The following is a 13,148-nucleotide window of genomic DNA, read 5'->3' on the forward strand; positions in this document are numbered from 1 at the left end:
TATTAATTTAATATTGCAGCTGAAATGAAATAGCTGTGATAAATTGTTATAAATGCTTGCTATTCAAATTGGCTTAAAAGATATTTTATTTAGGAAACTTCTACACTGAAAAAAATTTATGGAATTCGAATAAATATCAATACTTTAATCTTCTATTTGAAACTATAATAATAATATTGATTTGTTTTTCAAAAATATACCTATTGGATATAAAAATATCCTTCTCAAATCGGATAAATATTTATTTGTTTCAAATAAATGATTTATAAAACAGCATTTTATAAATATCTATTAATTTAATCCTTTTTTTCAGTGTATAAAAAATTTATAGTACATCTATAATTAAATATGCTGCACTTCTGTCACTCTATCATGCTAATAGCTTCTTTTAAAAAAGTTATTGTTCTATAAAATAAATATTTCTTCTTGACTTGAATATTATTGATAGAAATAAGCGATTTAAAAGAAGTCGGTGACAAAATGATATATATACGACAGATACTATAAATTACCAATTAAATATATCCAAGCGATAATGAAAGCTTATTAAGCAGGCGTTAGCCAATTCTGGAAAACTTATCATCAAGTACGTAATAATTAATTCTTATTACTCAGTAATATGTTTCCTTATTAATAAATATAATTTTTACACGCGCACACTTTATTCGTTAAACAAAAATATAGGAGCGCGTTAAGAAATCTCATCATACAGAGTGCGTACTAATGTTTTACCGTTAGATAAGACAAAGTGTAGGGTATATTTTGTCATAAATAACTCGCGTAAAAAAAGGAAGTGTCTTCGCGAATAAAAATGCGGAAAGAGACAGATGTGCGAAAGAAAAGAAATTCGGTCGGACAGAAAAGCAGGGGAGCTCGGGTGTCAATTTCCGGCGTTGGCCGACAGCTAGGGAGAAGACTAGGGTTCCGCACAGGCGTCCTCCGTCCTCTCGTCGTCTTTTCTCGAAGGCTACAAGGCGAGATCTGGCCTAGAGGAGAAAAGAAGCCGCGGAGAAGAAGCACTCCTTCACCACGAAGCAGACTCTTCACGACGAGACAAAGGCGAGGTTCTCTCGCTCGCTCCCTTAGCCCTGCCCTCATTCGTTCTCCTCTTTCCCGCCTTTAATTTAATCGTCCGTCTCGCTCCGATCTTGCACTCTTTCGTATGAACTGTCCCTTTTCTCTCATTCCTCTCTCTCTCTTTCTCTCGTTTCCATCCTCGTCGATTCGCTGTCTCCTTCTCTCTCCCTCGACCCTTCCATCCTTATCTCTCGCATTCTATCCCTCGACTTTTCTCGATCTCTCTTCTTTTCTTTATGGAGCTCTATCAGCGTCCTTATCGTTTCGGTGCGTCCGCTCGATCTTTCACTCTCGACGTCGGAGAGAAGGAGACAGGAGGATCGTCGGTGACAAACAACACCGGACCCGAGAGACCGAACAAGGGGACGGCAATTAGGAGAGATTCGTTTTAACTTTTCCCTCTCCATTCCTCGACGTCGACGGCGGCGGACACCAAGCGCGCGATGATCACTATGTAACCGGAAGCGGCGATCGAAGACTCGTTACGTCCTCTCATCCTTTTTCCTTCTCGATGCAGAAGGGCATCCGAGAGAACGGTATAATCTGGTGACATCGGTTTTCGCGATTGTCCTCGATAACGATATTGCATTTACTGCGATCCGCTTAGATTCATTTTACGATCGACCATTAGCTCCAAATTTTCAAAACTTAATTAAATTTTATATATATATATATATATCCCTTTCTCATACATACTAATGTCTTTATTTGTACATTTAATGCCAGTTTTCCAAGCTAAAAATACATTGTTTGCAAAATATAATAATTATAATAGCAATTTATGTATGAATTAGAAGATATTTCGATAATTATATATAATTTCAATATAATTTTTGCAATTTAGAATCATCTTTTAAGATAATTACGAAATTAAAATTCTAAATAAAAACTGGCGATAAAAATTATAAATTTAATTAAAGTTTTTTATGTCAAGCTATTAAGATGAAAAAATTAGAAAAATTATATAGTAATTAGTTTCTATTTTATCATTAATTAAATTTATCGCTAAACACATAATCGTCAATAATGTGTTGACCATCCGGTTAAAGGAGATGTTATACTTAGATAATGGTATTAATTACGAAAGTATCAACATAGGAATGCTATCCGGTATATTGTCGAATGAAATCGGATCGGTCTTACGTGCTAATTTAAACGTTATTTTATCTTTCCTGATTAGATAGCCTTCTCAGTAGTAACTGCTGCGCCATATATAATTTGAGCGCGTCCTGTTCATCTTGAAACTTGTTTTGCTACAAATTCCTCTTTACGCGAGACGAGGAATCCGGCTTCGTATATATATTTGATCCCACAAATACACGCTAAAATTTCTGACAGACCTCAGCAATTTCTCAGTTTATCACAATCGTCACAGAATATCGCTAGTTACATCTGTAACATCTTTACATATTAAAAAATGGTAGTAATTCAATCGACCAATTCTGGCAAATAATTAAATTTATTGTATTTTCACAACGTTTCGGCCGTTATCAAGTGCTATGTTCTTAAATCACAACTTTTTTTAAAAAACAAAAATTCGATCTTAAAATATGACATTATATAATAACATGATAGTATAATACGAAATAACTAAAGTTATTTTTGTTTTTTTAAAAAAGTTGTGATTTAAGAACATAGCACTTGATAAGGGCCGAAACCCACGGCCGAAACGTTGTGAAAATACAATAAATTTAATTATTTGCCAGAATTGGTCGATTGAATTACTATAATTTTTTAATTATCATCTGGTGACTTCATAGTTTATATCAATCTTTACATATATTTGTGAAAAATATACTGATTGTGAGTGATATTCTAGATTTTCGCGCGTTATTAAAAATACATCGATAAAACTCGTATAAAAATATAATACATTAAAACGATACTAAACATGAATCTAATTTTACTTTGCTCATTTAAATTTTAACATGTTTGCGAAACGCGAAGGAAATGTATTCAAAGATGAATACAAAAATCAGATTGATGCTCTATAGTAGTGACTCGTTTGCATAGAACTGTATAAATTCTCCAGGTGGTTTTACAAATATCAGATTCTAAAGCAGTTCAGTCCGATTTCGTTAAGTAAATGAGGGAGGAGCGCACACAACACAATCTAATTCGTGATGCAGGGAATAAATTGAGAGGCTAGTAGCGTGGCTTAAAGCTGGGGGCAGGTCCCCGTGTTAGTTTTGACGTGAGACTGTTAGAAAGGCACGGATTTCTAAAGCTATTATTAATGGATGAGAGGGAGGAGTGTCAGAGAGATGCCTCTACGCGCGTTTACCCTTAACACGAGCCTCCTCCTCGTGCAGTTCATTTCGGAGGCTGCGAGCCGTCAAGGAGGAAAAAAGAACAAACCGACCAAGTATGTGCGCGACGAAGAGCGAAACAAAGAGAGTGCCGGCAGATATGGCAGGGGCGAACGTACGAGGAACGTTACGAGGGTGCGCAGCATCACAATATAGGGAGAGAAAAAAAAGAAGCCTGCTGTCAACCGATGCCGTTAAGCATCTACCTATAGATATTAGATTTAGATTTAGATACAGTGTAGGAGAGAAGTTCTCACTCACAGAAAGTTTCTCAATTTCTCTTGAAAGATAAAAGTTTTTTATCATCAAACAATTTATTTTACACGAATTTTCTTTTAAAATTTACCCTTAAAATCAAGGAAATCATGAAACAATACACCATGTACATAGTAAAATTAATCGATTATATTTTATATCTTATTATGGATATTCTTATTTTTTATTTTTTTGTGGTGTTAATATTAATCAGAGAGCAACTCTTATAAAATTCTTCCAATACTATATTATCCCACGATTACCATGATTTTCAAGGTAAATTTTAAGAGAAAATTAACTGCGTGTTATAAATTATCCGTTCTCAGAAAATGAACGAAATTTTTCCTAATATTAGTATTATTTTTCCTCAGATTGGTTTTATTTTTCCTAATATTAATTTCGATGAATTAAAATCATATACATAATAAAAATTCGATTACATAAACAAAATTATGTGCATACTAAGTACTCAGCAAATTAAAATAATATTAAATTTAACCGTAAACTGTAAAACTGTCAAACGATTGATTGTGATTCAAGCCGCAAAGCAAACTTCGAGACAACCAACCAGCATCGCAGAAAAGAGATCTCAATACTTGAATTAAAATAAATTTCACTCGGTTAATATACCTTTTTTAAAGAAAGGATTCATGTACCTACTTACTTTTAAAAGAATTTTACGCAATTCAAGCCCTCAAACTTATTGAATTTAAAATCAGACGTTCTCCAAGTTCGTTGAAAATCTGTCAACTCATTCTCGCACGGTGCGGTTAACGAGAGAACACGAGCAAAACGTCCGGAAACTTAATTTATGTAGATTAGTCGAAACGGAGAAAGAAAAAGGACGCATGCGGATTCGCGTGACTTGTACGTAGGGTCAAGTCAAATAGAATGCTTAATGGATGCGTACACAATGAAACACTCGGCTCATGCGAATCAGTGTCGCCGCGGGATTTCGCACCACTTCAAGTACGATGTAACCGCGTTTTCATGGGGTCGGAGACGAGAGAAGAGAGAGAGAGAGAGAAAAAAGTAGATGGGGTGGCGGCAGAGCTCCCTCTTCTCAACCCCAATCGCGATGCCACTGCCGACCTTATGAAAGCGCGCACTACTCTCTCATTTAATAAGCGCGCACGTACAACATATCGGCCAATAAGGCGAACCGCCGCGGGGTCAGATCGATGGAGTAATCACTGAAAGTGGCAGTGTTTTCCTGCGGGAGATGGCCGCCGGTGGTCGGGGCATGATCATTTCGGCAAATAAGCGTGAAATTCTCGATTTGCTTCCGTACCCACGCTCGAGACTCCATAACTTCGCTTTTGTGCGAACGCGATCGTCGTGCATTCGAGGATGCAGGTGTACATACACGTAATTGTTTAATGCGACGTATTAATGGATTTCGAGAGATTAAATGCATCGGTTGTATACATATAGTTCTATCGGAGATAGTCAATATTCCAAATGTTTCAAAAGCGATAGTAAATGTATACCAAGATAAAATGTTAAAGATATATCTATGTAATATTTTAAGCAAACATTAGCGATAAGCTTGATAAATTCTCGAGGTACTTTGACCAAATATTCTTAAAACGTCGAAGATCGTGATAAAATTTGATTATCGCAGAATTGTTTGAGTTCTTTAAATTCTTACATAATTCTAACATTTGTCAAAAAAATTATTCAACTAATCCGACAGATTTTTAATCAACTCTGAAAGAAAATCCGATTTTTAATTCAAGTTTGATGGCGTATTTATGTATAAATTTTTTTGAAAGAAAAATAATATGACATACAACAAAAATAAATAAAATATGAATTAATTATCTAAATGTGTAGTGTATCAAATTTAAAAAGCATCTTTACAAAAGATAAAACAAATTCCCATAATACTTAACATTATTAAAAATCAAATCTGTACAAGCAAATTCGATAAAAAAAAATATATAATTTTGTTTGAAAATTCACACGAAAGACCTCGTACGAATAAAGAATGAACCATTCCATTAACTTGCTCAGCCCGTGCATGTGCAGACATTCTTGGCGAGATGCGATGCGAAATGTGTGCGGATCATGCTATCTGCTTTCCACTAACGACACACTGATACTTTGGAGCTGTGCGTTACCTTTTCTTCTCGATCGCGCTCTCTTTGTTCCGCCGAGGTCGTTCCTCTAAACGCATCCATGTGTGCTCCATGGCGAAAATCGGGCTTCGTGGCGGACCTCAGATCGGATGTAGTGAATAAGAGCGGCGGGGAAAATGTATGAGTGTGTGCGAGTAAGAGGAGAGAAGCGTATTAGATGAGGCGGACAGAGTCGGCGATGGTGGTTTCGCGCGCGATGGACGAAAATATATTTCTCTCCTATAGAGCTTTGAAAAGACCGAGATGGAAAGGGAGACGAAGTGAGAAGCTGGGCAGGAAATGCGGGCTAAAGAAGGACGAACCGTGGATATATGTATATACCGTCTCGTCTCGAAAGGGAGAGAATCTGAGAGAGAATCGGTTGAACGCAGACGGAGAAAATATACTAACACGTATATAGCACCGGAACGATATACACAGGGTGCTCCGATGTGGAATATTAATTTTATTTTAGATTTCAAGTAGATTCTTTTATAGACTCATTTGTTATCGATCCTTTTTTGAAAATGTTTTATGACGCAAAAAAAAATTATGAAAGATATGAAAGACTTTTGACAAAATTAAGCTTCAAGCATATGGTAGTATAGTAACAAAAGCTTTTAAATTAAAGCAAATTTCAAATTTTTATTTGCTGGATTTTATTACTATTTAATTACGTATTAGAAAATTGTAACAAATAACAGAAACGATGTTGATATCAAAATAAATTTACACGCGCATTATTACAACCAAAGTTAAATTTTTCAAGACACCCTATAGACTCTGGGACAATGGAAAGAGATGGAGAATGGCCTGTGCTGAACGGGAAAAGAGGGAGTTCGAATTGAAAAGAGAGAGAGCAAGTCGGATCGAGATGAGCTGTATGGAAAAAGAGAGGGAATTTGTGAGAGACAGCTAGACTGCTGTGGAAAGCGAAAGACGAAGATGGTAAATCGTTGGAGCAACGACAGTGTATATTTACTTCCACTTTGCCGTAGGTAGAAGAAAGAGATAGAGAAGAGAGGGAAAGGAAGAAGTGTGCGAGAAGAAGCGAAGCGAAGAAGACGATCCCGGTGCACATCTACTACTGGTGCATAATCGGTGGGAAGAAGAGACGACGAGCAAGAAGAGAGATGACGCGGCAAAGGAAGACTGGAACATCTACTGGCGTAGTATGAGGCAAAAAGGACAGGGCGAGTGAAAAATGGAGGGTGTATCTGCCCAAGCGAGGGAGAGAGACAGAGGGAATGTAACTCTCTCGTTCAGCTAACAAAAAAAAATACTCTGACGATCCTCAATTTTGATGAGCTTCGGGTATCTTAGAAAATAGCTTGAAATAAGAAATACGTCCTTTTTTTACATATACCGTAATACGTAAGTCCAAAGAATAAAAGATCTCTTACATTATGAAACATTTATCTCGGTGTGTTTATCTCAGTATCTCAAAACGTTTTCTGTTTTCAAAATATTTCGTAGCACTTTGTAATTGCGCATTTTCCGAGATCATCTTGCAAGTAGCAATATCAAAGATAAATAACTAATGATATCATAAATGTGCATTATTCTCAACAGCAATGTGCACGGAGAAAAAATTATAATAAAAATTACAATATAATTTTTATATATAATGGAACATAATAACATATAATATAAATCAGGATATTTTTATTCATGTTATTACATGTTATTATATTTTATTATATTTTACAAAAGAATATTGTAAATATATACATATATTCAAATATTTTTACGCGCAAGCATAAATACACATAATCGTTAATAAAAATAAAACAATCCACAATTTACAATTTTTATAGTAATAAATATCCAACGTCATGCATTCCAGTTTTACGATAAATAGAAAAAATATTTTATTTATTTAGCAAATGAGAATATATATTTTTCTTGTAATTTGTACCATAAAATAATCTCCGTGTATGCAAACCTCAATTCACCAAAGTATCGCGCGCGTTAATGTCTTTATTTATACGAGAGAAAAAGACAGAGGAGAGTAATCAAGTCGGTGTAAAAAAAGTCTTTGCCGCATAAGTTCGAAAAGAAGACGAAGTCGATAGATCGGTAGCGACAGCTTCTCCGCGGAGCGCAGCTTCTCGTGATTCGCGTTTTATCGAAGCTATCGTTTAAATCCCCTCACGCACATGAGGCCGATTCGCAAACACGCGCGAGAGCGCGATTAACTCGCGCCACGTGCGTGTGTGTGTGCACATCGTTCATAATTTATATTCGCGCATCGATATCGCTTATTCGATATACACGGACTTGGTTCGCGCAGTCTCTCGCAGCTAATGCGTGTACGCTATGAATGATACAACGCGGTGTCCGACACTTTTTATCTGATGAAGACTTAAGCGCGGCGTAATGCAGTCGTCGCGAATAAATCATTTTAATAGGCCGGCTTCGCCGGTCGTTAGATAATGCTCGTTAAATCATTAGATATCCGGGCTTTCATATGTACGGATTACCCGCTGTACATACGGATACGCTTCATCGACGATCAGCCATATTATTACTATGTCAGATGCCTTCTCTCGTTGTCGGATAATTATACTAACACAGAGTATCGAAGTATCTCTCCACGCGAAAAACATATATACATATATGTTTATATACATAATATATAAAATAAGTATATATAAGTATAGAGATTAATATTATTTAGAGACGTTTAATGTATCAACTTATTACAGCCTTACTTTTATTTACTCGAGCCTGTAATTTCATTGATTTACTGTGCAATTCGGAAAGTTGATGGAGCATTTCGCATCACTATTTTCCTTATATGGCCGAAATATTTTATATACGCGCTGGTGAGGATATATATATATATGTCTACGTGATTTCACAGCCTTGTTATCATTCATACAGTGAGACTAGAGAGAGAAGGTAAGAGCTCCATTATCGTATTATCATGCGTAATATTATACAAAATGTGATCATTCCGTGTAATTATTATAATTAGCGGTTATCAAGCTACGCGATCGATTATTTTAAATAATATTAACATTGATACTGATTAATTGGAAGAAATATTTTAATTTCACCATTACGACACATACATTGATGATAATTCAAATAATATAAAATAATTATAATTATTTTACAGTATAAATTCTTGATCTCCATGTTAACGCGATAGAAGCGATGTTAACATATCGCATTTTTGAATGACACTTAAAAAATAAAATATCAATATATCATTTTTTGACAACAAATCTACACAGATATCTTTTCCAACATCTAGATACAATGTAGTAAAACATCCCTGTTCATAACTGATAATTTTCCTTTAAAGATATGCGCCAGTATCTTCAACAATGTGTTATCGATGCTGCTCGTTCGAGCGTGTCATAATTTAATCGCGCGTCCGATTCTTTTCGATACGATCCGATATACAGACGTCATAATCCGCATATCCGCTCTCGTTCTCGCGAGAGAGAGAGATTGTTCATCGATATAAATTGAAAACACGCTGGTATATCCGCGGTAACGTGCAATTAACGGGCGATATATCATGCGTTGCGAGGAAAGTCCGGGCTATTTATTTTATCCAGTCGCCGCGGTCGTCGTCGTCGTCTAGTATATAGGCAAGTCGGCGTAATATATTGTTCGCCGGTACGGTATATTTAGGTGCACCGTATGCTAACGCCAGCCACTGGAACGCTACCCCCTGCTGCTATAACCCGTAAGATTGCTGCTTTCGCTGGGCTACCGTAATGCGCCGTCAGGACTAAAATTACGTAAAACAACCAAGTTTCAGCAGAAGCAACGCGTTTCTGTTTTCCCAATCTAACTGTGTAGTGTGCGCCAGATGAAGTAGTAATAACGAATAAGATTGAAGATTGAATCGGATTCACCTTTTTGCTCAATTGTGGCTTTTTCTTCAATTGCAATGTACAATGTATAAATTTAGAATGATATATCAGAATGTACTGTTCTACAAAGAAATATTAAATTAAAAAATTACGGTTTAAATATAATTCAATAAATAATTTAATTTAATAAAATAATGTATTAGAGATAGAGTAGATATTTAATAAAATGATAATTATTTTTATTCTTTTTTATTTAATTTTCTTTCATATTGCTTATATAGGATTTCTCAAAATTAGAAATTTTTTTAATAGTTATATATTTAAATACATATAGGAATGGAATAGAAAAATTTAAATTTTCTTTGATACACATGACTTGATAGCGAGAAAGTTATGCTTAAAAAGCAGAGAAAGTATAATTGGATGTGAGATCAAAAAAGTTAACAGAGTAGGTCAATGTGTGGAAGCGAATCAATGAAGGGAGTTTTTAAATTAAAATCCGATTTACCATCTAATGTCATTTGTACAACTTTACTATACTATTAATATATAACGTAACTCGTTGTACCGCTTATCGTTAATTCGCTTTTAATATACGCTGTAAAGTACAAGACAATTTTATATAAGTGTATTCGTCAGAGCTATTGCAATAGATGATCTAATCGTTCAGTGTAAGTTTCAAGTAATTAGTCAGACTTTTATCGCTTTGACGTAGTAGAAAGTAGCAATTAACGTTTCATTGCTCTTTTTTATAGCTCGATAATATACGCGTTTGCTTTCCGGCTTTCCTTTCATACAATGCAATATGCTTCACAGTTTTATGTTTATATTTGTACAAGCAGATTTATATTTATATATATCACAGTATATTTTCAAACATTCATTGCATGTGTATTAAATTAACGAATTATTATTTCACTTGTACACGGATTCTGTTAATATTTTTTTCAATTCCAAATTAATATCCATTTATAATGGATTTTATATCATTCAATATTAAACTAATCTTTATAAAGTTTATATATATATATATATATACATCATTTTTAAAGATCTTATTACCCTCATCATTTATTCAAAAAGATGACAGATGAATAGTCCAATATCGATTAAAAGCTTCTCTCAACAATAATTAATTTTAATGAATTTAAAGTTTACAGGAAAATAAATAACGATTAAAATACATATCCATAATTACGCTTTTATAGCTATATAACTGACAATGAATATCAATCGACAAATGCACAAGCTCTCTCTCTCTCTCTCTCAAAAACGAGTTTCAAATTAACGTGTTCACGATGCCGGCTAAACTTTCCTCTCATTATATTTCGCGAAACCATTCGTCGACGGAATAACAAACGCGCGTACGCTACCGGGAGCGAGATGTTTAATGTAACGCATCTCGTAAGGTCGGCATTCGTCGTCGTTAATTCCCGGCAGCGCAAAGGGATAGCACACGGCATACAAAAGTACGACGATTACGCGGCTCGCGGTCAATAATTCCCGCGGCCGCGCGTAACCCATCGGGCCATGCGTAGTGCGCGTATAAACTACCCGGTAGCTGCTCGAAATGATGTATGCGCGAACGTTACTAGCTATTTACTCGGAATTGTATGCATATGTAACTTAACTCAATACCGTCGCCGGACTCCATTACCGTTTCGACTGCAGCGGCGGCAAGGTCATACATCGTTGACCCGGCCGGTTTGCGCGCATATTTACCGGAGCCTGTGAGGTTTGCGGACAATGTTTGCCGCTAGGAGCGAACTCTTCCCTTTTCGATATCTAGGTTGCCGGACATGCTCGAATTTGATAAATCGAATCTCGCGGGCTCCGATTACCGTGCGTATCGTTACCGTACAATGTCAATACCGCCTGTCATAATCAATAAAGAATAAACTGTTTGTGGGGATAAATATAGATTGAGAGCATACAATTAATATTTATTTGCGAAAATGTAATTAAGCAAATAATTAATGTGTTATATGTAGAAGTTTTGTTAATGACCTTATTCGAGCTGATTAACATTTCTTATTCGACAACAGCTTCTGTTCTCGCAGATTGATATAATGAAATTAAATAGCAATGCGAAGCTGATACATTCAATAATACATTCTCGATAATTTAATATCAAATAGTATTTTGATGAATTAAATATTAGGTAACAATTGTGTTCATTCGCGAAACGTTATGCGCGTTTATAACAAAATTAATATATTTGATGTATATTATCGCGCCTCCTATAAAACGAGAAATTAAAGTCGACTCGGATTATCTGTGCAAGAATCATCGATTTCATTGTTTATACTCATCCGGGATGGGATCGGATCTTGCGCGATGCGCGATCGGAAATTCAATGAAGCAAATTCAATAGAATGGCGAGAAAATCGGCGAGTTATAAATTTTTGCGGCGAGATAGGAAAGAGCTTTTCAATCTGCAACGTGTTATCGATTCGCACTCGATGTGCGGGAGAACGGATACGCCGCGGTGTGCGGTAAAATCGCGCGATTTCCCATCGCGCCTCACTAATTATGGGAATGCAACGCGGCACGTATCCCTAATTACGCGAGAATCCGTGTCGTGTAGTACGCGTCCGCCGACAATGCCGGTCGCGGGATAATGAACTTAAATTTGTCGTTAAACATCACCTACATACACGTGCCGATATTAGCCGATGGTATTTCCACGAAAAGCAACGAATGCATATAATGACGCATAGTCCGGGATGACAAATATAATATCCGTTTCATTTCATCGAGATATAGATAGCACGGTTCAATAAACGTATCTCTTTTTTTTTTTTTTTTTTTTTTTTTTTTTTTTTTTTTTTTGACAAAAAAATTGGAAATCTTTGAAGAATTAAAATATCAGTAAATTTTGCCGAATTAACGAATCACGATGTGAATTGTAAAATATTTGCTTTATCAAATAAATTTCATCGAGTGAATTGATATATTGATTAAGGCACAAAACGAACAGTTATAAAGCAAGTTATAACAATTATTAATTTGCATTGTATTTTATTTGTTATTCTCTTTGTGCATGATACGTCGCAAATAACTGCATAAGCGCGGGCGGACGTGTAATTAACGAGCGCTCGATTACGCAAGTTATACGTTGGCGCGGAGACGTACGCGAAATTGAAAACTCATTCGCAGAGAGCGCGTATAAATGCGTCCATCCCCGTGCGCGCAATCACGTCTGATTAGTGCAATCAGCTGCGGATTTTGCGTAACGACGGGGAGCACGATATCGCGCGCGATACACGTCGGCACGTAATAATGACGATCGGGCGAGCACAAATATGTTTTTAATTAAATAGCGCGTTTGCATTATCCGTTTGGAATAATGATTAGCATTGTTTCAGCGAATAGGGGTTGGAGGCTGCGAGTGGGGCTGCACGTGGAGCACAAGGGGAAAGGCCAGTTTGCGCGCGAGCAATCGCGAATGAAATTCGCAAATGCAACATCGCGCATCGTGCCGTGTATCATAACCCGTTGCGTTGCGTTTTGCTGCAATCAAATGTCACAATGCGAAATTAATGGACGAAGCA

General features: G+C 36.0%; 1 protein-coding gene across 1 annotated transcript in view; it reads right to left on the bottom strand.

The window, feature by feature from the left end:
• LOC114935028 (uncharacterized) overlaps positions 1-13,148 on the bottom strand; it is a 192,890-nt gene that overhangs the window by 150,763 nt on the left and 28,979 nt on the right. The gene's annotated exons all lie outside the window — the stretch shown is intronic.

Source organism: Nylanderia fulva, unplaced genomic scaffold (assembly GCF_048542155.1).
Source record: "Nylanderia fulva isolate GAGA-0341 unplaced genomic scaffold, ASM4854215v1 Scaffold35, whole genome shotgun sequence".
Classification (NCBI taxonomy): domain Eukaryota; kingdom Metazoa; phylum Arthropoda; class Insecta; order Hymenoptera; family Formicidae; genus Nylanderia; species Nylanderia fulva.